Source organism: Mustela lutreola, chromosome 1, assembly GCF_030435805.1.
Source record: "Mustela lutreola isolate mMusLut2 chromosome 1, mMusLut2.pri, whole genome shotgun sequence".
Classification (NCBI taxonomy): domain Eukaryota; kingdom Metazoa; phylum Chordata; class Mammalia; order Carnivora; family Mustelidae; genus Mustela; species Mustela lutreola.
In genome coordinates this window covers 231,880,537-231,905,562 of record NC_081290.1, presented here as the reverse complement: position 1 = coordinate 231,905,562, position 25,026 = coordinate 231,880,537, and the positions used below count along the sequence as shown (strand labels likewise).

The window sequence follows — 25,026 nt, the reverse complement described above, 5'->3', positions numbered from 1 at the left end:
TAGCACTCATCACAATGTGTAATCATGTATTAATTTGTGTGACTAATGTCTGTGTTCCCCACTGCTTGTAAACTCCATGGAGCCAGAGCTCTCTGAACTGTCTTTGTGCATTTCCAGTGCCTACCACAGAGCCTGACACATACTAGGAACTCAGTTGTTGAATAAAAGCTGCAGTGGTCACCGAGCCACTGGGTCTGGCTTATCTGAGGGCCATGGGTCAGAGAGGTTTCAGGGATGAGGGAAGTGGAAGCCAGAGTCCAGTAGGAGATCTTAGGAGATAAAAGAAGCGAGGCACAGGGAGTGACAGTCAGGAGGAATGTTGACATTGATTAAGCACCACCTATGTACCAAGTTCTGTCCGGTCACACTATCCTGACACTCACCATCCCCAGCATCACTCCAACTCCCATCTTTTTTTTTTTTTTTTTTTTTTTTTTTTTAAAGATTTTATTTATTTATTTGACAGACACAGAGATTACAAGCAGGCAGAGAGGAAGGCAGAGAGAGAGGGTGGGGGGAAGAAGCAGGCTTCTGGCTGAGCAGAGAGCCCGATGCGGGACTCGATCCCAGGACACTGGGATCATGACCTGAGCCGAAGGCAGCGGCTTAACCGACTGAGCCACCCAGGCGCCCCTCTTTTTTTTTTTTTTTAAAGATTTTATTTACTTATTTGTCAGAGAGAGAGCAAGAGCGAGCACAGGCAGACAGAGTGGAAGGCAGAGTCAGAGGGAGAAGCAGGCTCCCTGCGGAGCAAGGAGCCTGATGTGGGACTCTATCCCAGGATGCTGGGATCATGACCTGAGCCAAAGGCAGCTGCTTAACCAACTGAGCCACCCAGGTGTCCCTCCAACTCCCATCTTTAGTGTGATGCTCCACCAGCTCCACAACCTAGGGTAAGATAATCTTCCCATACCTCAATTTCTTAATCCGTAAAATGGATCTGTAACACCAGGCTCCTGGGATTGTTATGATGATCAGGGAGCAGCCTCTGGTGTGGAAAGTGCCACCAACCCGGGCTGTAGGGGTACTTGGGCTCTAGAGCCAGACTGCCTGGTTTCAAATCTCAGGTCTGCCACTTACCAGCTGCATAATATTGGGCAAGTCACTTCATCTGTTTGTGCTTCCGTTTCTCCACCTGTAAAATGGGATTTTAAAAGTCCCTGGAATTGCCATGGGGATTAAATGAGGTAACGGATTAAAATACCTAACATAGTCGGTGTCTGGCACATAACAGGTACTCAAGAAATAATTATTATTCCTTCCTCTCTGCCACCAGCTCAGAACTGCAGAATGTCAGAGCCCCAAAGACCCGAGGAATCACCACTTCCCATTGCCCCCAGTACAAAGAGGGAAACTGAGACCAGGGAACCTTAAGGATGTTGGAACCTGAACTAGAGTCCAGGGGATCACGATTCCCAACCCAGAGCGCCGCCCCCGACGCCTGTGGCCTCTTCCAGACTCTTCTCCGCATCCCCTGCTCTCCCCAAGGGGCGGGCAACCCAGCCGGGTCCAGCTTGGGCGGGACTCCAACGTGGCTGCGCGCCAGCCCGGCCACGCCCCCGCTCCAGTCCTGGTGCTCGGGCTCGGGCTGCGAGGCACTCGGGAGGCGAGAGACGCTGGGCTGGGAGTGGGGACCAACTCCTGCGGCCGCTTGATTTGCGGGTTCGCCTCCTAACGACAGAGACGGAGGCGTGCGAGTTCGCCTCTCAGCGCCGAGGCGAGCGCTGTTCCCCGCCTGGAGCCGGCTGGTGCTGCGGGGCACAGGTAAGGGCGTGCGGGTCGGGGGAATCCAGGGACAGGAGGTGCCGGCAAGCGCGGGTCCGGAGTATGCCTGCCCGCCCCAGCTCCAGGCTCGAAGCCCTGCCGGGGTGGGGTTCCTAGGGGTGTGTGTGTGTGGTGTTGACAGTGTGTAAGACATGAGTATGGAGTATGGGAAATGTGTGTGCCGGGTTGTATGCATTAGTGTGTGTGTGTGTGTGTGTGTGTGTGGCGTGTGACCAGTGGATTGTGGGGTGTGACCACACGCAGGAAGTGTGTGCATTACCTCCCAAAGCTCCAGGTGACTGTGCGGGAGGAACCTCGGGGTTCCATGTGTGCCCCCAGAAGTGTGCACACTGTGGCAGGTGCCGCGACACAGTGGTGCATACATATGCGTGTTGTGCCGGTTTTGAGATGTGTATTCTGTGTGTGGCACCTGTGCTGCCCTGTGTGGTGTGCTGAGCCGGGTGGTGGAAGGTGAGAAGCATTTGTGCAGCCGTTACCCCGGGAAGAACATTTTTCGTGGCCCCAGGGTGGTTCTTACTTTTCCACGCAGCACCCCGAAAGGCTCTGGAGAATGAAAGCTCACCCCGGATCTGGGTGGAGGAAGTGCAAACAGTCCCACACTCACATTCACACACACAGCTTCTCTGAAGTCTCCTAATCTTTAGCATTCATGTGGATTTTGCATTCTTCTCTGTAAGATTTCCGCATTGGTTTTAATGTAAAATATTGTTTGGGTAAGTTAGCATCCCATGAGTTGACTCAAGGCTTGGCAGGGTTTGTCCTGGGGTGGGAGCCCTCTGGCACCTGTAGAGTAGGAGTCCCCTGCCTGTCCTCCAGACTGGGATGGCAGGACTTAACACAAGGTATGGGTGGTGTGTGTTGTGCTATGTGTGCCTGTGTGCATTATGGGAAGCTGGAGTTGTGGATGGGGCCATCTACAACTTAAGGAAGGGGCCCCAGTGATGTGGGGGGTGTACCCCACATGAGGGGACTGTACTGGGGTCTGTTGGTTATTTCTAGTTCAGCAGCAGGGGAGCAGAATCAATGAGATTCTTTTTCTCCACCGGCTGGGCAGAAAGAGGCTGCAGGACCACTGGGGACTACGGGGAAGGAGGTCCCTATGGCAGGTTACCACCTGGGACTGTTGAGGTGGTTGTGTTATCCAGGCTTGGTTAAATCCCAGCTCTGGTACGCTCTACATGTGGGACTTTGGTTAAAACCTGTCTGTGCCTTAGTTTCTTCCTTTGTAAGATGGAGACATTAATATAGTTGCCTCAAAGGGTCATTGTAAGGATATAAAACTCTAGCACAAACTCCAGCCCATAAAGTCCCTTAACTGTTAGTGATAAGACTAACTGCTGGTGATAAAACTATGATGGGTGTGATGGAGCCCCTACATGAGGGGTTCCCTGCCTGCCCCAGGAACCCCGATACCCACAGGAACGACAATTTCTCATGAGATGGGCAGTTGGGAATCTGAGAGCCTTCCATCCAAGCACATCTAGGGAATCCATTCCTGTCCCTGGTCTCCATCACTCTGGTACTCTACGTGACTCTGTGCTGCTGGGAAGATGCAGTCTGAAAAGGGAGGATGCCAAGTTTCTGGCAAGGCTGGAATGGAGTGTGGGAGGGAGGCTGGGGTGAAGTGCGAGGGTAGCCGTCTGACAGAGGACTCTCTCCTGACAAACACTAGAGGAACAAAAAAATGCTGGTGCATGTGTGCCCGCGCACACGTGTGTGTGTGTGTGTGTGTGTGTGTGTGTGTGTGTGTGTGTTTGGGGACTGCCAGGGGCAAGGGTGCCCTTTGTCTAGAATAAGGAAAGTCAAGAAGGGCAAGATCAAGGATGTTTGGTCCCTGGCCCAAGGTAAGCCCTGGGAGCTGGAGGGAGGAGGTGAGGTCAGAGTTAGAGCAGGTGGGACTGAGCTCCAGGCTGAGGTGACCCAGGAGACCCCTCAAGCTGGGCCTTCTTTAGGGGAGGGGAATGTTTGCGTTGGTGGAGCAAGAGCTGTTGTTCCTGATGACTTCATTGGGGCAGTTTAGAGAAGGTGCCTGGAGGCCTCGGAGGAGGAGGGGACATAAAAGGCAGTGTTGGGAGCTGTGGAAACATATTTAGGGAGGGCACCTAAATATATCCACTGTGGTGGCGGCGTGCTGTGATGGCCTGGCAGTGAGGCTCGGGACAGGACAGAGGCAGACCAGTGTCCCCACTGTCCCCACGCAGAGAGTGCTTTGGCCCCAGAGACCCTCTGTGCTGCTCCAGGAGGCCTGGAAGACAGAACTTTGCTGGGTTTCGGGAGACCTGGCCCATCCGTGACTGGCTGGGTGACAAGGCCAGCTCTCTCTTTTCAGCTGTCAGATTTCCTTTTAATCCACAATCCAGCTGTAATTGTCAGTGATTCTACAGCCTTAGCCCTAAGAATCTATAATCTCAACTCACACATTCTTGAAGTCTATAACCTAAGCTCTGACTTTCTGTGCTCCAGCTGTAACATTCCCTGATTCCAGCTTAAAGTGTTCAAGGATTCTGACCCTGGCTCTGGAAGCCTGAAACACTTTCAAGCTTATAAACTGCCAGAGAAAATATGCTAGTGGTCACTTCTGCAGGATTATCTGAGAAGCTCCAGGAACTATCTGTCCACAGCCAAACGCAGCCATTGGAGCTCTTCCTGTCGTGGTAAGGGAAGGGGTGAGGGGAGGTCCCTGGTAAAATTGCCACGTGTTCCCTGGGATGGGTGACAGTGAACCTGCCCCAACAGGGCAGTGGAGGTACTTGGAACTCATGGCTTTCAAGGGAGGGTGGCCGCGGAGAAGGAGTGGTTTGGATCCAGGGTTGGTCATCGTTCCCCTCAGGATCACTGAGTTCTTGAAGGGGACACAAAGAGGACAAAGGGAGAGAAAAAGAAATGGGGCTGAGGAGACCCCAAAGGCAAACCTCACTGTGTCGGGGACTCTCTAAGTACCTTAGGTTATTGAAAAAACTCTTGTGGGGTTCGCAAGAATGGCACCATTAACGCACAGCCGTGTTGGAGGTCAGCGTGGGCTGGGGAGTGGAGGGTGGACGGCCAGGCCCCTTGTCAGCCTGGACAAGTCACTTTCCCTCTCCAGAACCCCCTTTGCTTGGCTGATAAACTGTCACACAGGACTAAAACGCCCTGACCTCTTGCTCCTGCTCCTGAGGACAGCAGTCTTGTTGTGGGATACCTGGACCAGACTGTAGATATTAGTCGAACAGGTGAGGAGAGCCTGAAGAAATGAGCGATCAGGTGAAGAGTTAGGAAAATAGAGCACGAGACACCGCAACTGTGACCTCTTGCCCCTCCTCTCTGCTCCGCCTCAGTCTCAGCCACATGTGAGAAATTGGTCTCAGAACTGAAAGAACTGGGGAGGCTTGTCCTCTGGAAGAATGCAGGATTGGCTGAGAGTTTATGAGATTGGGGAGGGTGGGGGGGACAGGCTTCCTGGGTGTCACCTCTTAACCTGTAGCCTTTCCACCCAGCCCGGCCCTGAGCCCGGACCGCAGGCCTGCTAACGCACAGTGCTCGCCCTGAGTTTTTTCCCACGACCGCCCCCAAGCGGGGAAGGAAGGAGCTGTAGCTTGGGGGGCAGTGGTTCTGGAGTCTGGGGTGGTGAGCAGGAGCCTCCCAGAGGTTGGGGAAGAGCAGACGCCAGAGTCCTGAGCCTCCAGGCTGTGTGAAGCGGGGTGAGGAAGGGAGTGGCATTACCATGAATGAAGAGGGAACAGGTAGCTTAACATTCACTAGTGCTTACTGTGTGAGGTGCTGTGCCCAGTCCTTATCTGTGTGCTCTCGGTCCTCTAGCACCCCCGCAGGAGCCAAAGGCTTGGGTGTATTCTGGGCTTTTCCCTCCATTTGGTGATCAAGCCCCACTGAACTTTCATCCCGAATACCTCTCCAGTGGTCCACTTGTCTCCTTCCCTATGACTCTGGCTCAGCTCAGGAACCCTCAGAGCCTCTCTACTGCTAGCCCCGTTCCTCCCTCCCTTTTTATTTTGGCTGCCAGGGAGCTCAGTCACCATCTTAGTCCAGATTTCTCTACCGTTTATTTCTGCTCTGCCTCTAATAGGATCATATGGCCTTTGTGGCTATTGTCTGCACTGCCTCCAGCCCTTTGAGGACAGAGTTGTACATTCTTTTTTTTTTTTTTTTAAGATTTTATTTATTTATTTGACGGAGAGTGAGGGATCACAAGTAGGCAGAGAGGCAGGCAGAGAGGGCGGGGGAAGCAGGCTCCCCGTCAAGCAGAGAGCACAACGCGGGGCTCGATCCCAGGACCCTGAGATCATGACCTGAGCCAAAGGCAGAGGCTTAACCCACTGAGCCACACAGGTGCCCCCAGAGCTGTAAATTCTAAAAATATCATAAGTAAAATCTGATTATTTCCTAGGCTCTTAGGAGAAGGTTCACTGTCTCCTTAAGTTTTTCACTTTTTTTATGGCCTATCTCACCACACTGACTCCTACCCAGATACAGAGACATTGGTGCTGAATAGGGCAGTGTACTGGTCCAAAGCATTGTGTTCAAATCCTGACTTTGCTACTAATAGTTCTACCAGTCTTTAGTAAGTTACCCAACTGCTCAGTGCCTCTTTTCCCCATCTGTAATACGGGAATAGTAATGGTACTTCCCCCTTTAGGGCTGTATGAGGGTTGAATAAGATGTTATAAGCACTGTGTGTTTGCCCATATAGTTGTTACCCAAATGGGCCTTTGCCATCCTAGAAAGGGCAGCGGGAAGAAGAACTGGGTCTCTATAAAATGTTCTATATCAATGTTTCTCAAATGTCACTGTATGCCTGGCTTCCTTGGGGATCTGATTTTTGTAGGTGAAGGCAGGGCCTCAGGGTGCATTCTAACATGTTCTTAGACGATGTCAGTGCTCCTCAGTGAAGTTCCCACTTCAGTCCGTGTGGTGAGGATCAGATCGGGCTATGGCTGGAATCCAGGAGGAGAACCAGAGTGCGGTGGAGGCACCTGGGACTGGACCCCACCCACACCATCCCGGAAGCTCTGTGGAAACTGGATTCCGAGCCAAGTCTGAGACAGGCTGAGAAGCTTCACCACTAGGACACTGATACTCGGAAAAGCTTGATAAATACAGAATGAGTGAATGAATCACAAATCTCGTGCAGTGAGGGCTCTGGGGGAGGCTGGGCCCTCTCTGACTAGCAATGGCCCTGTGCCCCACCCCCACAACTCTCTTTCCCACATTCTGCCCCTGCGGCTCCCAAATCCAGAGTGACTGATTAGTCCAAGGCCTCCCCTTGAGCCAGAAACACACAGGATTAGGCAGATGGAGGACCACACTCCCAAAAGGACTTTGGCCTGCTCTCTCTGAGCACTCTGGGCAGGGCTTTGCCGGGTGGCCGGAGAGGATGGGCCAGAAAAACCACTTGGTGTCCTTGGGAAACCCTCAGCCTCTCTGGGCAGAAGCCAAGGACTCAGCTCTTCCCTGTGCACCCCTCTCTGTTCTGAAAGGTCTTGGAATGAAACGGGCTGTGGAGCCAAGTGGTCGCCCTGTGTATCCTGGGCTGCATGAGAATGCACACTTATGCGGCTGCCTGTGTGCCTAGGGGTGGCAGCTGCCGGGGCCCCTGCGTGTATGTGTGGGCCCATGTGGGTGGTGCGGAGCTTTGTCAGGGTCTGGGTGTGCTGGGTGTGCACCAGCGAGGGACAGCCCCTGCCAGCACGAGTTCCTTCCTCTTCCACCACTTCTCGGATGTGCCTCTGACCCTCCCGATGATGTGTAACAGCAGACCCCAGATGCGAGACAGAACGGGGTGCCCAGGTTGCAGAAAAGGAAAGCTGAGGTGCAACAGGAGGGCCTAGCCTCACCCTGTCTGAGGAGACCACCAGGCATGCTGCCTGCAAGCCTCAGGGAGGGTCCAGGCCCTTGGGGACCCCAGAGGAACCAGGTCTAGCCCTGAGCCTGGGGCCAGGTGGTCTCCTGTTTCAGGCAGAGAACTCAGGGCTGTGTTTCCCTCCTGGATCCGGGGAGCAGCAAGGCGCCAGTGAGCCGCAGCCTTGGGTGTCTGGGTGTCTGGGACGTGCAGGACACTGTTGCTGCTTACTGGTGGCTCATCACGGGCCTTCTCAGTGGTCCAGTCTGCTCTGGGCCAAGAGAGCTTTATTGGACAGCTGGAGAAACCCAGGTTCTGGAAGAGGGGAGACTTACCCCATGGAGTGGCTAGAGCTGTCCTATGAGCCCAGCTCAGAGTGAGGAAGGGGACACCCTGAGACCCAGTTGGCAGCGGCTGCCTGTGGGGTGGGGAGGGAATGGGACTCTGAAGTTCGTGTTCAGCAATCATCCAACAAGGACATGGGGCATAAAATGTAAAGTGCTTGGCTATTGTCGGAGACTGAGGGGCTCCTGCCAGTGCTGGAGGTCAGGAGGGTGACTGGGCGGGGGGGGTGGTCAGTGCCCACGTGCTGCAGAGGGTCTGAGGACCCCCGCGAGGCAGGGTTTTGACCTGGGGCACACACCCATGGTGAGGAGACTACGCCCATGGCTGAGCTGGGAGCGCCTGAGCCTGAGTTAAGCCTCTAAGCCTTCCTCCTCCTCTTGCGTAACTGCTTTTGTTCCCAGAGAAAATCGAGAGCCTACAGGGACCAGGAACCCCACAAATCTCCTGGGAAAACAAGGCTTGTGAACCAGAGGTTGACAGGAGTGGGCACATGTGTGCATCACATGCAGAGACACAGACACAGGCTGCCATGCATGTGAACACAGACATTCCAGGGCCACTCCCATGGGCACACATGTGTGCCCTAGACACACGGGTGCAATTCTAAGCACGTGTACCCCTGTGAATACCTGTACAGTTTCTGGGTCAAACCCACACATGGCTGACACCCCCCTCCCTTGTAGACCACATGTACCCAACATTCATCTAGTTTCATTATCTCCCAGCCCCGGGACCTGAGACAGAGGAGGTTGACCCTTATACCTACCTCAATCCTCCACCCTCTCCTCCTGGAATTGCCTTTCCCAGATCTCCTGGCCTTGTTCCTCTCCATGTCTCCTTCCTCATCTTCTTAAAGAGGAGAGGCTTTTCCTGTTGGCTGTTGGCCGTCAGACTGGGAACAGAGGTGCTTTTGTGTTTTTTGAATTTATACTCAGATCCCATTAAGCATCAAGGGCCTGCTCTGGGGGTTACGTCAGGGACCCACAAGCATGAGGAGGCTGTTTTTCAGACAAGCAGGGGTGTTAAGGATATAATATCCCCTCTCACATGGATAGCACTGAGAAGTTTGCAAACTGCTCTCTTGCCAGTGGCTTGCTCCTTCTTTATGACAGAAAGAGATACAGGTGTCTGCATCTCCTGTCAGATGGATGAAGAAACCAAGGCCCACAAAGAGATGGGACGTGCCTGAAGTCAGACAGCGGGGTGAGGCAGAGTTAACCAAAACCCTAGTCACCTGAGCTTGAGCTGGGGAGAAGTGGTCACAGCCCCCCGGGGCATAGAGAAGGACATTTTGGCCTGTCCGCGGTGGGAGGATGGGGCAGCCTGCGACTACCAGGTAGGCCCAACGGAGGAGCACCTCACAGTCATTTGCCAGGAGCTGGCTGAGGGCACCGACAGCCCCCCTAGGCCAGTGCTCTGCCGTGAGGCTCAGCCCTGAGTCTGCCCTTGTGGACATGCCAGGGGAGAAGGCAGGAGCAGGAGCAAGGACACCTTTGCCCCGTTGTGGGATCCAGGCCAGTCCCTACCTGTGCCTATCTGGGTCTGCTCTCTCAACAATGGGACACTGGAGTTGACTGGAAAATGTGGAACCTTCAGAAGGCTTCTCCATGGCCATGAGAGGAAGGCAGGCTCAGGATGCTCCATGCCAGAGCCCTGATGGTCCTGAGCTAAGGCCTGTGAGCCAGAGCCTGGGCCCACTTCTGAGAACCCCTGAGGCAGGGCCTGGCACAGAATGGGGACTCAGGGCTTGGGGTCTCCTCTGGGTTGGGTGGCCGGGGAGGATGGTGATGGCACCTGTCCAGCGTGGCTGAGATTGCAAGCCCCTGGCGCTTTGCCCTCCTTACCCTTCCTGATGTCGCTCTCCAGCGCGCTACCTGACCTGCTCTGTAGTTACTAAACTCATTAACTAAAATAGACTGGTCTCCCTGATAGAATGTCAGTGGTGTGAGGGTGGGGCTTAGTTTTGTGTTCTCAGATGCCTTGGACATTACCTGGACAGAGTAGGTACCCAATAAGTATTTGTAAAAACAAAACAAGACACACACAAAAAAAAAAAAGAAGAAGAAGAAGGAGGAGGAGGAGGGGAACCAGTCTTCTGGAGGGGGAGGGGCTGTCCCAGGCCACCACTGGCTCTGGGCAGAGCCACCCTGTCTGCCCTCTCGTCAAGCCCAAGCTCGAAGGTGGGTTACAGCTGTCAAGAGAATGGTGGGTCAGGCTCAGCCATTTTTTTCTCCGAGGCACCTTCAATCCAAGGAGTCATCTTAGGCCCTTAGGAGGAGCGGGTGGCATCTGGAGTCAGAGCTGTAGATGACAGAGCTGTTAACTCAGGGTCTCAGCCTCTCTTAATGGATCTTCCAGACACTGTTAAAAAAAAAAAAAAAAAAAAAAAAAAAACAGGTAATTTGCTCTCAATGGCAACAAGAAGCAGGGCCAGGACTCTCTCCAGACCTTTCTGAGAAAGGCCAGGAGAGGGCTGAGGGGTAGGGCAGAAAGGAGGAGGAGTGCCTCCCTGTGCCGTCGTGAAAGGCAATCTCAGACTCTTGTCCCAACAGCCCTCAGACTAAATGGGCGAGCACACTCAGGGAAGCACACCCAGACCATGGGGGGCCCCGCTCACAACTGGGTAGTGGTTGAATGAACTTGACTGGTTCTTGGGATTTGAGCCCCAGCCCTGCCTCTTGCCATCTTTGTGCTGCGGTAAGTTACTTCCCCTCCTTGATTTCTTGGTTTCTTGCTACCTCCTTGGACTTCTGTGAAACATGCATGTGACAGTTTGTGGCGCAGGAACTGGCTAGCTCTAGGGGTTGTTCTTGGAGTCAGAATTTGCTCCAGTGCTTCGTGGACCAACATGGAACTTACTAACTGCTGGGTAAGTGATCTGGGTTAATGACCCTGAGCTCCCACCTCCTCTCAACGCTTCACCCACAGTCCCCCTTGCAGCCACTGTGGCTGATCACAGGCTGGAGTGGGGGTGGGAGAAGACGCGGGGGTCTTCCTCCCTTCCTGATCCTGGTTGCACCTGGAGCCTGCAGGCCACATAGGACAGAGGAGATGAAGATTCGGTACTGGGGGCGGGGGCGGGGGGGGGGCGCTCCGTGGAGGGGTAGAATAGTAAAGATAGAATTGGGAGCGATGTTCCTCTGGTTTTGAGTTTCGAGTGGCACAGGACATGTTCCCTCTTAAGGCCTCAATTCTCATTCTATAAAATGGGGATAACAATGACGCCCCCTGAGGATTGAAAAATGTTAGGTATTGTATGCTGGTGAGGGTCGCCCAGGGAGGAGGCTAGGTTCTGCCCTCAGAGCCCTATGGGAGCCTACGGTGGGAGAGGCTTAGAAGGATTAGGTGACCCGATGGGGGTCCACAGAAAAGGCGATTGGGAAACTCTTGCCTCTGCCATCCCAGCTAAATCAAAGGACAGGCTAGAGCCGACCGCGTGTGACCGGTGGGGAAAGTGAGTTCTTGAGGCGCAGTGCGACTTGCTGAGGGAGAGTGAAGTGGGGTGAGTAAGTAAATCTGGGGTAGGAGGCTGCGTTCAAACCTTCCTGAGGTTTCTGGTGCCGTCTAGCTCCTGCTAACACCTCCGGGTTTGGGGGACGGGGGACACTGAGGCAGCACAGCCCTGGGATGGGCCCTGGGTGTGTCCTGAAGACGTCTGGGATTCACATATCATGTTTGCTCTGGAACGCGTCCCAGGCCAATTCAGGGACAACCTCTCACCCCTCCGTATGGAATGAGATGATAGATGAAAAGGCTCTTTGCAGACTACAAAGTTCGTGCCTCTGAGGGGGCATGAGCCTGTGTGTGCAAGCCCTTGGGGGTGTACGCACAAGCGAGAACATGCAGCTTGTGAGTGTGTGCGCACATGTGTGCAATGTGTGTATGTGGACATGTTCGCCTGGCCTGGCGGGGTGGGGTGACCCCACACTGCCCAACTCTCCCTGTTTAGCTAGGGCTTTTCTCCTCTACACTTCTTACAATCTGTGTGTGTGTGTATGTGTGTGTGTGTGTTTCCTCACTGCTTCCTAGTTTACCAGAAAGGGAGCAGGCCATGGTCCAGAAACCTAGCAATTGTCTCTGAGCCTGCTGACTCTTCTTCCCTCCCGCCCGCCATCGCCTCATCCTGTGACTGTCCCTAGAGGCCTGACTGCCTGTGGCTCCCAGCCTGGCGTGGTCTGCAGGGCTGGCGCCTTGCCTGGCTCCTCTGTGTGGCTCACCTGCCACCCACATTTCCTTCCAAGACTCTGGGCTGGTTGCTGTCATGCCGTTCTCCCATCCAGCCCCCTCCAGAGGGGCTCTTACGATTCCCATCTTACACGTAGGAAATGAAGCCTGAGTGAGTGAGGGGAAGTGGCTTTCCCAGGGTTACCCAGCCAACTAGTGGCATTTCTGGAGTTTTTTAACCGTGATCTGACTCCAGAGACTTTATTCTTAACTGTTGTGACTCACCTAGTGGGCATGTGCTGGCTGGTTGGCCAGATGAATAAATGAAGGAAAGAGCAAATGAATGAATCAGTCAGGCAGTACTGAGCTGAAAGAGCAGGCGAAGTGAGGATAGCAATGGCTGCTGTTTATTGAGCACCTACTAGGTGCCAAGTGCTCCAAAGTCCTGAGACTGAACCAATGAATACAGACAAGCTTGTTGTTCTCCCATTTTGCAGTTGAGAAAGCTGAGGTTCAGAGAATTTAAAGCATGGGACCTGGGATTCGAATTTGTCCTCCCCAGGGGAGGGATGAGTTGGCAGAGTCTGGCCACTGGTGCTCTCTGTAGCAGAGGCCAGACAAGACTCTCAGGCAGCTGTGTCTACAGAGTTCTCCCCAGTGACACTCCACCCCAGCTCTCTGGTCCCAGGCCCATTTCCCCATTTGTCTTTGAAATGGGTTCCTATTTTAGTCTGGGGTGGGTACTGGTGGCCCAGCTTAGACTCCTCCTCTCTGACTGTCGGCATGTCTGATAAGGGCCAGAACCCCAGCCTGGACAAATGGACGTGGCCTCCTATTCCCCCTGCCCCAGGGCTGGCCTTGTCACTAGCAACTGCCATGGGAGGGCAGGCCTGGCCAGGGTGCAGCTGTGGGTCTGTGGAGATGGCCTAGGCTAGGTCTGTGGTCTCCGTGCCCAGCACTGCGCTGGATGCCAGGGACCCAGGAGTGAGTAGGTGCAACTTTCCACTTAGTGAACTTGGGACGAGTGCTGAGCCCTAGGTGGCTTGCATCTCTAGTAGTGCGGGCAGATCCTGGTACCCTGACTTCCAGCGCAGCACTTGTTTGGGAGTGGGGGGGTGGCTGGGACTGAGCAAGGGCTGTTCTGTGGCCCCAGGAGTGAGCTGACCTGCGGTGTCTAGGAGACAGATCTCAGCCCAAAGGGATGACATTGTCTCTTCTGAGCCTGGGGTTTGAGAACCAGCCATTCAGGTCAGCAAAGTTTTTCTGAGTACCTCCGATTAAGGGGCAGAGACAGGGGGAGCTCTTTGCATAGGGAAAAGAAATCAGATATTGAAATCAGAGCTGAGTTTGAATCTAGGCACCAGTATTTGCTGGCTGTGTGATCTCAGACAAGTTACCTAACTTCTTAGAATTTCAGTTTCCCCCCCTGTAAAATGGGATGCTAGAGCATACCTGAAAACTCATAGAGTGGTAAATAAGACTGTGCACATAGCATTACTGTAGGTTCCTACAAAGTGTTAATTCATTTCCCACCTCACCCTGGAGAGCCCTTCATCTGAGGGAGGAGACTCTCCTCTAGGCAGCAGCTGGTCTGATGGTTAAAGCAGGAGACAAAACTTATAAAGATGTTAGGAGGAACCCTATAGATTCACCAACATTCGACATCATGGGGCACAGTCTCATTTCTCATGTCTCAAAGGGGAAATAGAGACTGGAAGAGGCTGATGTGTGAGACATCCTGAAATGTCTCTGTTGTAAAAAGTTGCTAGAATAAAGCAGATACTAAGTTAAAATCCATCCTGGGTTTCCTGACCCTCCTAGAAACCTCCCTGTCAGACTCCCAGGCTTAGAGAAATTCACTGAGGACTTACTTTGTGCCAGGCCTAAACCACAGCTGTATCACAGATGTACTTTATGGTAACAGCAACAACCATGAAAGGCAAATACTATGTTTAATAAATAGGTAACCCAAAGCTCAGAGGGATGTGTAACTCATTCAAGTCATACAGCTAATAGTAGCAGACGAAGGTATCCCAGGGAAGACTAACCCTGAAACCCTTGACTCTCCTACTCCATGGGGCACTGGTTCCATTAAAAATGTCAAACCTCAGATAAGAAATACATAAAATAAAATGTTAAAATGGTAATGACAACATGAAAAAGCAGCAATTAAGACAATAGAAGTCAAAATCACAATATAATACCACTTTACCCCCATTATAGTGACTTTAATGAAAAAAACAGAAAGTAGCAAGTGTCGGAGAGGAAGCGGGGAAATTGAAGCTCCCATACATTGCTGCTGGGAGTGTGAAATGGCACAGCCATTTTGGAAAACAGTTTGGCAATTTCTCAAAAACTTAAATATAGAGTTACTATAGAACCCAGCAATTCCTCTCTTGGGTATATATCCAAGAAAGCTGGAAGCATGTATCCATGCAAAAACTTCCTACAGTGTTCATCGCTGTGTAATCCATAATAAACAAAAAGTGGAGACAACCCAAATGTTCATCAACCAATGTGAGTCCCCTTTACATGAAGTCTCCAGAATGGGAAAATCTATAAATACCGAAAATCAGTAAGTAACTTCCTCAGGATGGAAGGAGAGAGGAATAAGAAGTGCTAACGGGTACAAGATTTCTTTTGTGGTAAGGGCAATGGTCTGAAATGAGATAGTGGGGATGGTTACACAATCTTGAGAATATACTAAAAGCCACCGAATTGTACATTTTGAAAGTGTGGATTTTATGGTAGGTGGATTATGTGTTGATTTTTCAGAAAACAGAAGCAGGAACATAAAAGGGGCACAGAAGGTTGAGACTAATGTGGACGCTAGGGCAGAAGCACAGAGAAATTCGACTGTGAGCTTCCTGGCATCTGGAGCAAAAAGGGAGAAGCATCCTCCTGGAGAAGGAAAGGGCCAGCTCTGAAGGAAGGCCAACTCTCCCACAGTTTCACTCTAAGGCGAGTGTCCTCCAAGCCTGAGTTGGCTGACTATCATAATAAATTGTCAAAAACACGAATTCCCTCCATCTCCCACCAGCAATTCTGAAACAAGGATCATCAAGAACTTTGAAGGGCCATCCAAGCTGCCAGGTTAGCCTACTGCACTTCTGACAGATGCTGGCAGAAGACCTGACTCCTGATTGCAGACGGAGAACTTTGTTCCTCAGCAACAGAAGCAGGGAGAATGTCGGTATTACCACTGGCTCGGCAAGCCCCAGTTCCCACAAAGGCAGTAGAACACAAGGCCGAGTAATGCCTGCACACACAGTGGGCTGCGTTTTGATAAAAAAGCCTGGACCTGAGGCAACTGGAATCTTTTACAATGGGCAGTCAGCCTGCCTGATCTTTGCCCCAGAGGAAGGCATCACCAGCTGTGAGTTTTCCCCTCCTGATGTCAGCCAGTTCTGACACCAGCTCTGAGGGGGTAGCCTGGACCTCACAAGGGAAGGGTTCAGTCCCACAGGACAAGACTGTCCCCCAACTCAGATGCCAGTTACCAATCCTGTACCTCGCATGCTTTTGATGGACTAGCTGTAACTCAGGAGTTCCTACAACCCCCTTCTCAGGTTTGATAATTTGCTAGAATGGCTCACAGAACTCAGGAAAGCACTTTATTGAACTATGACCAGATTATTATTGGTTTTTTAAAGATTTTATTTGATCGAGAGAGCACAAGCAGGGGGAGGGGCAGAGGGAGAGGGAGAAGCAGACTCCCCGCTGAGCAGGGAGCCTGATGTGGGGCTTGATCCTATGATCCTGGGATCATGACCTGCCCCTTGGAGGCAGATGCTTAACGGACTGGTTAACCCAGGCGCCCCCTACCAGATTGTTTAAAGGATACAACTCAGGAACAGCCAAATGGAAGAGGTACATAGGGTGAAGTATGAGGGAAGGGACACAATCTTCCCAGCTCTTGACGTGTTCACCAACCTGGAAGCTCTCCAAACCCTGCCATTTTGGTTTTTTTAAGAAGCCACCATTACATAGACATGATTGATTAAATCACTGGCCATTGGCAACTGACCCAATCTCCAGCCCCTTTCCTTTCCCTGGAGATTAGGGAGCAGGGCTGAAAGTTCTAAGTTTCTCATCAAGATTTGTTCTTTCTGGCAACCACCCCCATCCTGAAATCATTCAGAGGCCAGCCAAGAGTCAACTCGTTAGAACAAAAGATGCTCCTATCATGCAGGAAATTCCAAGGAATTTAGGAGCTCTGTGTCAGGAATCGGGGACAAAGACAAAAATATACATACACATACATATATGTGTGTGTGTGTGTGTATACACACGTATGTGTGTGTATATATGTATGTATGTATATACATATATATAAAGATTTATTCATTCTAGAGAGAAAGCATGCACTAGTGGGGGAGGGGGAAAGGGGGAGAGAGAATCTCAAGCAGACCCCCCCACACACACACACACTGAGCACAGAGCCCGATGCAGGGCTTCATCTCATGACCAACCCTGAGATCATGACCTGGACCGAAACCAAGAGTTGGCTATTTAACCAACTGAGCCACCCAGATGCCCCCCCCAAATATGTTTCTTACGGCACACCTAAAAGTTACCATTTAAACCTTTTTTGAACGCACAGTTCAGTGGCATTAAGTACATAGTTGTGTAATCAAAATCACCATCCATCTCTAGGACTTTTTTGTCATCCCAAACTGAAACACTGTGCCCACTAAATAATAACACCCCACTTCTCTCTCCTCCGGTCCCAGGTAACCAGTGTTCTCCTTTCCACCTCTATGAATTTGAATGTTTTAGATACCTCACATAGGTGGACTCATACAGTATTTGTCCTTTGTATCTTGTTCGGGTCCCTCAGCATTGTGTTTCCAAGGTTCATCCATATTAGAGCGTCTGTCAGAATTCCCTTCCTTTTGAAGGCTGGCTAGTGTTCTGTTGTAGGGATTGACCACTGTTTATCCATTCTTCTGCTGATGGACAGTTAGGTTCTTTCTACTTTTTGGCTACTGTGAATAATGCTGCTGTGAACATTGGTGTATTCATATCTATTTGAGTCTGTTTACAAATAAGTTTCAATTATTTTTACCTAGAGGTGAAACTGTTGGATCTCTAAGGCAATCCTATGGGCTGTTTTTTGTTGGTTTTTAAGGAACCGCCATACTGTTTCTCAGAGCAGCTGCGCCATTTTGCATTCCCACCAGCAATGCACAAGGGTTCCAGCATCTCGGCATCCTTCCCAGAACTTGCTGTTTCCTGGTCCTTTGTTTAGTTTTAAATAGCCATCCTAATAATGAGTGTGAGGTGGTTTCTCATTATGGGTTTGACTTGAGTCTCCCTAATGATGAGCAGCAGCTTTTTGTGTGCTTATTGGCCATCTGTGTGTCTTCCTAGGAGAAATATCTATTCAAGTCTTTTGCCATTTTTTGAATTGGGTTGTTTCACTTTTTTGTTGTTGAGTTGTGGGAGTTCTTTGTGTGGTTTAGATATTCATCTTTTTTCCAGGTACATGATTTGTAAATCTCTCCCATTCTGCACAAAAGTTTTAAATCTTGATGAAACCCAATTTATCTGTTTTTTTTCTTCTGTGGCCTGTACTTTTGGTGTCCTAGGGGTCAGGGCTGCTTTGATTTCAAGTGACAAATGGAACTGCTTTAGGCAAGAAAGGTATTATACGTTAAAGTAAAGAAAAAGTCAAAGGTAGACCTGGATGAGGCCTGACTAAATCTAGCAGTGAAAACGATGCCATCAGCACTCTTTTTGCATCCTCCCTCCTGACTTTCTCCTTGTTTCCTACATTGGCCTGCAACTTCTTTCTAGAAGCACCAGGCTTCCATGACCCTCACAACTAATAATCCTAGAGGAAAAGGGAGAGAAACTTTCAGACTGGTTCCCCCCAAATTCTTAGAGCAAACTCTGATTGCTTTCCCCTAAACCAATCACCAGTAACAGGTCTGTATGGAGGTTCTAACTGGTCAGCTCGGGGTTGGATGCCCACTTCAAATGAACAAGATCACCATGCAGTGGGGGAGGGAGCTTCCCATAGCAAGAGATGCTTGACAGGCAAACATTCCTCCCCCAAAGAGGTCTGGGAAAGGGCATCCCTCACCTCAGACTTCCCATGGGGAGCCTTGGGAGAAGTATAAGGAATCCTTTTAGTTGCTCCCAGATGACTTCCTTTCCTAGGGGAAGTCCCGTGACTAGTGGGAGTGTGAGCTCCGGTTAGGCTGGGTTCCAGGCAGGTTGGGCAGAGATTGGAGGGGCTGGATTTCCCTGGCACCTGAGAACCTCCCTACTCCAGCCCTAGTGTATTGTGGGAGCTTAGGACATGTGCCTCTGGAGCCAGACTGTATGGGCTCCTAGCCCAGTAGCCATTCTTTCTAACTGTGCTACCTTGGGTAAGTCAGCTAACGCGTACCTGTGCCTTGGTTTCTCCACTTGAGGGATTAAACGGAGATAATACCTGTCTTATCTCACAGGGCCATCATGAGGATTGCATGGAGTGTGGTATATCTGGCATACAGTAAGGGTCCAATAACTGAATCATTAGTAGGATTCATTGGGGACTCTTTTCCAGCTGCATTTGCCAGTACACTGGCAGCTCCAGCTGGGCTCAGCATCCTTCAACATGCCCCATCTAGCCTCAGCCTTTGCTGTTCCCTCTGCCTGAAATGCCTTTGCCTCCATGTGCACTTGGCCATTCCATTACTGCCTCCTCCACGGAGCCTTCCCTGCATGCAGAACCATCCCCTCCCCTTGCCTGGGCTTCAGCAGGAGTCTGGAGCATGGATGCCTACCTCAGGTAATGGGTCTTCAGGATCCCTGTCTGCACTGAGCGCCTGAGGGCAGGACATGGATCTCCTCTGTCACTGAGCCCACGGCGGGGGTTGGCCAGCGGCAGATGTGAGGAGCAGGCAATCCGGGGGCCGGCGGAAAGAGTTCTGAGTGAGGAGCAAACGTCCCAGGAACTGAAAGTAGCTCTGGGCCCCGCAGGTTGCATGTGAGGGACAGGCATGAGTGCTAAGAACAGAGATGTCAGCAGGGCCCTGCTTGGCCTTTATCTCCAGGCCCTGGGGAACCATAAAATGCTTAGGCAGGGGAGCGATGAGGTCAGATTTTTGCTGAGCAAAGATCCCTCCAGCTGCAAAAAGAAGACAAGCTGGCTGGGGAGATGGAAGACAGCACTGGGTGGATGTGGTCTAGGCTGAGGCAGGGACCACAGGATGAGATGAGCAGACAGTCTGATGGATGTTAGCTTTTTTTTTTTTTTTTAAGATTTTATTTATTTCTTTGACAGACAGAGATCACAAGTAGGCAGAGAGGCAGACAGAGAGAGAGGAGGAAGCAGGCTCCCTGCTGAGCAGAGAGCCCAATGCAGGGCTCAATCCCAGGACCCTGGGATCATGACCTGAGCCAAAGGCAGAGGCTTTAACCCACTGAGCCACCCAGGCGTGATTGATTTTAAGTGGAAAGTGGCAATGGGCACGTCCTGCCCCCCGACCCCCCACCACTGTGGATGAGGCTGGATGCAGACGGGCACCAGAGCTGACCACCTCCAACAGTCAGTAACCATATCCCGCATGCAGTCCCACATGCTCCCCACAGCCCGTCCCCTTCCCGGGGTGGGGTCCAGGTCAAGCACAAGCCTGGACACTGAGGAAGCTTGGTCACATCTCTAAGCTCCAGGGACCAGAGCCAGGTCTCTTCACCCACCCCACCCTGGGAGAGCTGGTAGGGCTGGGGACAGGGGCCGGGCCTGGCTGAGCTGTGCTGGTGAGATCATCTGACTCCCTTGGGCAGGGTGGGACCTGGACTGGACAGAAAAGGGCCCAGCTCCAGCCCACAGTTCCCTGGAGCAGATGGCACATGGTTTCTTCCTGTTTTGTCCTCTCAGCTGTGCCTGGCAGAAACACAGGCTGGTATGGAAGGGGGGTGCCCCCAGGAAACAGTGCTGGCCACAAGGGCAGGGCCAGGACCACATGCTTGTGCTGTAAGAGCTCCACCCCTCCCCAGCTGAGTCTCCTCAAGAATCATGAATCCAGCTGTCCCCTGGCAGGGCCAGGACTAGGACCCAGGAATTCTATCTCCCACACCTGACACCCATCTCAAGGCCCAGAGAGCTGTGTTTCTCACAGGTGCCGAATGCCTCTCTTCTCTGGGCCTCAGTTTCCTCAGCTACAGAATGGGCGTAAATGGAAGGGAGAACTCAGGAAGCTCTATGGGCTTCCCTCCCTAGATGGAGAGGAGAGGGCCTACGTGGGCCTGGCAGTTGGAGCAGGTTATCCTTCCAGACTCCTTATCTACCCAGGAGCGGAGAGTCAGATTGGAACAGCAGCCTCGAGAACAGGGTACAGGGGCAGAAGGCCCCCCATGGTCTCACTTCAGGGTCGCAGGCCATCCTCTGAGCTGCTCTGGACCTTGGATTCCTGACTGTGAACTGAGGACTGGACCAGGGCATCTCTGAGAACCTGCCCTCTTCCAACCTATCTTTTTAGCCCTCTGGCTATCAGGGCTTGTGCAGGGGTGTGTAGAAGAGGGCTGTGAGCCTGGCTTGTAAGGCCCCTGATTTGGCCCAGGACCCAGGACCCCACTTGGTCCTTGTCCTACTGTCTCTGACCATGACTCTCTCCTTAACCAATCACACCCTCCATCCAGCAGCGCGGAAGACCGCCTTAGCTCAAATTTGATCATACCTCTACCCTGCTTTATACACTGTCGAGGGCTCCTTGATGGACACCCACAATACAGGGGCCAAATTTATAGCCTGTCATTCAAGGCCTGTTGGGACCTGGCTCTGATGCTCTCTCAGCCTCACCTCCTGCAAACACAGACACCTGCAGTTACCCTGTGCCCTCATACCTCCAGCAGGCCTCTCTGCCAGGAACACCCTCCCCTTTCCCGTCTACCTGCCGCCAAAGAATCGCCTCTTCCAAGGATCCTTCCTTGATACCCCTGGCAGGGATGGGGCCCTTCTCTGTCTTCCTGTGACAGAGGCAAACCCCTTCATCTGTCTTTTCCATCAGCTGGGGCTCCTCCAGGACAGGGACCAGAGCCCAGTGAAGTCCCTATGCATTGTAAGGCTTCCTGCCAATACATGTCAAAAGTGTGAATGAATGAATGAATGAATGGGTAAATCAGAAAAGGCAGCGAGGCCATCTCTCAGCTGGGCTGTGATGAAATTATGAGTGGTAATAGAAGCTTCATGGAGGGAATATCTACTTGTTCCAGATACTAGCTGGGTGTTTCAGATCCATTACGTAATTTGGGCCCCAACCGTGTCAGAAGGTGGATATGATTATCTCTGTTTTATACTTAGGGATCTGGGGCTCAGAGAGGCAAAAGCACCACTCACGAGCTGTGGAGCCAGGACAGAATCCACGCCCAAGAGGTGCCAAGCTCTGCAGAGGGAACGGCGATGTGTGGCCGAGGGGTTGCGGGTGCCAGGGATGGGCAGTTGGATCTACGTGACCTTGGGTGGTGGGGGGTAGGTTAGGAGGAGTGTAGGGGACCACGTGGAAGAAACCCTATTAACAGGGTTTGAAGAACTCTGGGTTTTCTGGGGAGCTCTGAGCAGAGACCTGTTCTGGGATGAATCCTCCTATTTCCTATGACCTGGGTGACACTGGGGGTAGCATGCTCCCCACCCTCACCTGTTGCATGATCAACAGCCCCTACTGTTTGTGATGTTCTCTCAAGCCCATATCATGAGCCATGGCAGGGTGTCAGGCCCCTCTTCTGCTCCCTCCAGAATCCCCAGCTGTCACCTATACAGACCTTCTAGAGGTGCCGCTGATCAGCCCAGGGCCCCGTCCAAATTCCCAGAAGAGCCCAGACCCATTCCTGGAAGCCACAAAGACACCTCCCCTCCCCCAGCCCTGCCTCATCCTCACAGCACCAAACCTGAGCGACCTCACAGTGGCCTGTTTTTCCCCCAAGTCCTGTTATGTCAAGATCACCTCTGAGATTTCCTCGGGATGGAGCTCAGAGGTCACTGGTTCCCACGGTCCCATCTCACCACCCTCACCCAGAAGGATAGGGTGCCCACCCCTCATCCCTGAGCTGGCCCCAAGGCTCCCTGCGTACGGCACCCTGGGCAGATTGTAAGGGAGTGAGAAATGAGGGCAGGGAGGAAGGATGGGAGGCAGAGAACTCGTGGACCAGCTGGACTGGGAGGGAAGAAGCACAGCTGGAGGCGGAGAGGATGAGGGAGTGTGGGCTGAGGGGAAGGACTGAGGGCTGGGCCAGGGGCGGAGCGGCGCTGCAGGAGGCCGCCTGGGGCCCAGGAGGAATGAGAGACCAGGAACGGATTCAAGTTTATTTAGGTGACCAGGAAGTCGAAGGAGGCCCTTCTGAAGGGGCACTCTGAGCTATGAAGGAGGAGTTGAAGGCTGTTGGGGTTGAGGGTAGGGCTGACAAGAAAAACTGGGCAAAGGCTCTTAGAAGAGACAGGAAATGGCCCATTGGAAAACAGGCAGACATTTGGGGACTCAGCCAAGTGGGGTGGTGACCCGGTTGGTGGGGCCTCAGGGCCAGTGAGAGGCGGCCCCCTGGGTGGCCTTGAAGTCTCTATCAGCACCCGAGCTCCAGTAAACGTACTGTAAATACACTGTAGTTTGCGATACAAGCATAACGTCATGCCTAGTCCCCTCTGCCCCCATCACATTTCTGCCCCTCGGTCCTCTCTTGTAGACATTCTTGAGTCACCCCTAGAAATTCCCCATCCATCCATCCATCCATCCATCCATCCCATAAATATTTACTAACTACCTGCTCATGTGAGGTGCCACCCTAAGCACTGGAGATGCAGGAGTGAGTAAAACAAACGACCCCGGCCTGGTAGAGTTAAGGTCCTGGTGGGAGGAAACAGACAGTAAGCAAACCAATAAATAGAATCATATGTTAAAAGATGACAAATGCTATGGAGAAAAATATAGCGGAGAAGGGGAATAGGAAGTGTGTGGGTCTAAGGTGGGAAGTGGCCATATTAGGTGGTATGGCAGGGGAGGGCCTCCTGGAGGAGGTGACGTCTGCCCAGTGGTCCTCAGGCACACGCAGCACGCAGCCACACACTCTGTGGCAGGAACCGCCTGTGTCATGGCTGACCTCCCACATTCAAAGCCAGGTAGTTGCCCTGCTTTGATTTCCTCCTTCCAGGTCAGCCCTCAGATGCCTACAAAGCATGTCTTCTCCCACGCTAGGCTGGCCACAAATGGAACCCCAGTCCTACGTGCCTGACATTTGCAGGCAAGGATTAGGGGTTTGGTGGAAAGCAATCCAGCCGATTGGAAAACCACCAGCTGATTGGTGGCCTTGGCAAGATACTAAGCTTGGGTAGGGGGTTGCTCAGTTTTATCCTCCCAAAATGGTAAGAGGAGACCATGTACCCCTTACAAGCCTCAAGTAAAGGGTTTTGTCTTCAGATTTGGAAATGGGCATGGCTCCCTGGCCTCATGTCTGGTTTATGAGCTCCACCACGAGGTTTCCTGGGCATGGACAAGGAAGAGCACTGGATTTGACCTGTTGGAATGAAGACCAGCTGATGAATAGTCATGGGACATTCTCTGCAGGGGATCCTGGGACCTGGGGACTTGGGGAGAGCCGAAGCAGGCCAGACAGGAAGGGAAGCAGTGGCTAGAGGCAGATCTCAGGGCGTTGTGTGAAGAAGCACATCTCCCAGAGAGCTTTCTTATGGTGGAATGCAGCAGCCTGGGAGAGATGGAGTGAGTCCCCTGTGATGGGTAGCATGCAACTAAAGAACAGACAAGTTCTGTCAAAGAGGCTTCAGGAGCCTCCTTCTCTGAGAGCCTAGGGAGAGCTCAGGGTCAGATTCTCTTAAGGCATCTCTGGCCCCTAGAGTCCAGAACACAGAGCCCTGTCATCGACCCCTAGGCTCTGCGACCCCAGTTGGGTCTCCTCTTGCTGCCAGGTGGACTAGATGCTGGGGGTGGTCAGAGCAGGACCAAGGCGAAAGAGCTGCCTTTCATGGGAGGTGAGAGGTTGTTTGAGACTTCTTGCCTAGGAGAGCTTTGGACCAAGTTGCCTACCTTTGGGACCTCAGGGTCTGTGTCAGAAATGGGCAGGATCATAACCCACAATGAACATTCAGGCAGTGGTGGCGGTCTGCCTTTCCTGAGAGCTGGAGTCTGGGGGACCCAGGTAGGCGCAGAGGGGCTGCTCCCGCAGCCGTAACCTTCATTCCCCTGACAAGTCTTCCCTGTCGTCAACCAAGACAAAGATTTTTTTTTTTTTTAATAGAGCCCGGCAGCACCAAGGACAGAGCCCTGTGGCTCATCTTTACAGACTAGGCTCACTCGGTCAACATTTCCCAGTGCCACTTGGGAGCTGGAGCTCCAGGGACCCCAAGTCAAAGCAGACTTTGTCCCCAGTTCCTAACAAAGTTAGAGAAGGGAGGGAGTCTGGCTGACATTGACTCTCAGGCTGGTCTTCTTTTCTGCCCTGACTCTTGGCCCCCATTCCTGTGTCCTGTCTTAGGCCACTGTGTTCCTGAGGGGCAGGGAAGGTTGGTAGATTTACCACGCACCTTGGGCAAGTTCCTAATCAGTCTCGCCTCAGTTTTCACACAGGGGAATGTTGTCTCTCTTCCGGAGCATAGGCAATATCAACATTTAGGTCTGTGTCCCATCCTGGCTTGCCACGACTCACATTATCACCCTTAGGCAAGCCACCAGACTTCTCTAAGCCTGTTTCTTCATCTTCAAATGGGGATAAGACCCTCCACCATGCAGGATTGTTGTAAAAGCAAATGAGATCTTGCAGCACAAGCCCTGAGCTCGATGGCCAGGAAATGACACAGCTACAGTGAAGTAGCTCAGGAAAGGGAGCCTTGGGGAGGTGCAGTGACCTTCTCAGGGTCCCATAGTAGGTGGGTGATGAATCCAGGACTGAAAGCTGGATTT

At 52.3% G+C, this 25,026-nt stretch overlaps 1 protein-coding gene across 6 annotated transcripts in view; it reads left to right on the top strand.

Moving 5' to 3' along the window:
- Positions 1–1,584: 1,584 nt before the first annotated feature.
- P2RY6 (pyrimidinergic receptor P2Y6) overlaps positions 1,585–25,026 on the top strand; it is a 35,861-nt gene continuing 12,419 nt past the window's right edge. For 3 of the 6 annotated variants that reach the window (XM_059133264.1, XM_059133260.1, XM_059133276.1), the window contains exon 1: positions 1,585–1,764. The gene's annotated coding sequence lies outside the window, so the exon portion shown is untranslated. Of the gene's footprint in view, positions 1,765–9,849; positions 10,836–25,026 lie in introns of those variants that run through there. The other 3 variants (XM_059133263.1, XM_059133253.1, XM_059133269.1) reach the window with 1 other exon arrangement.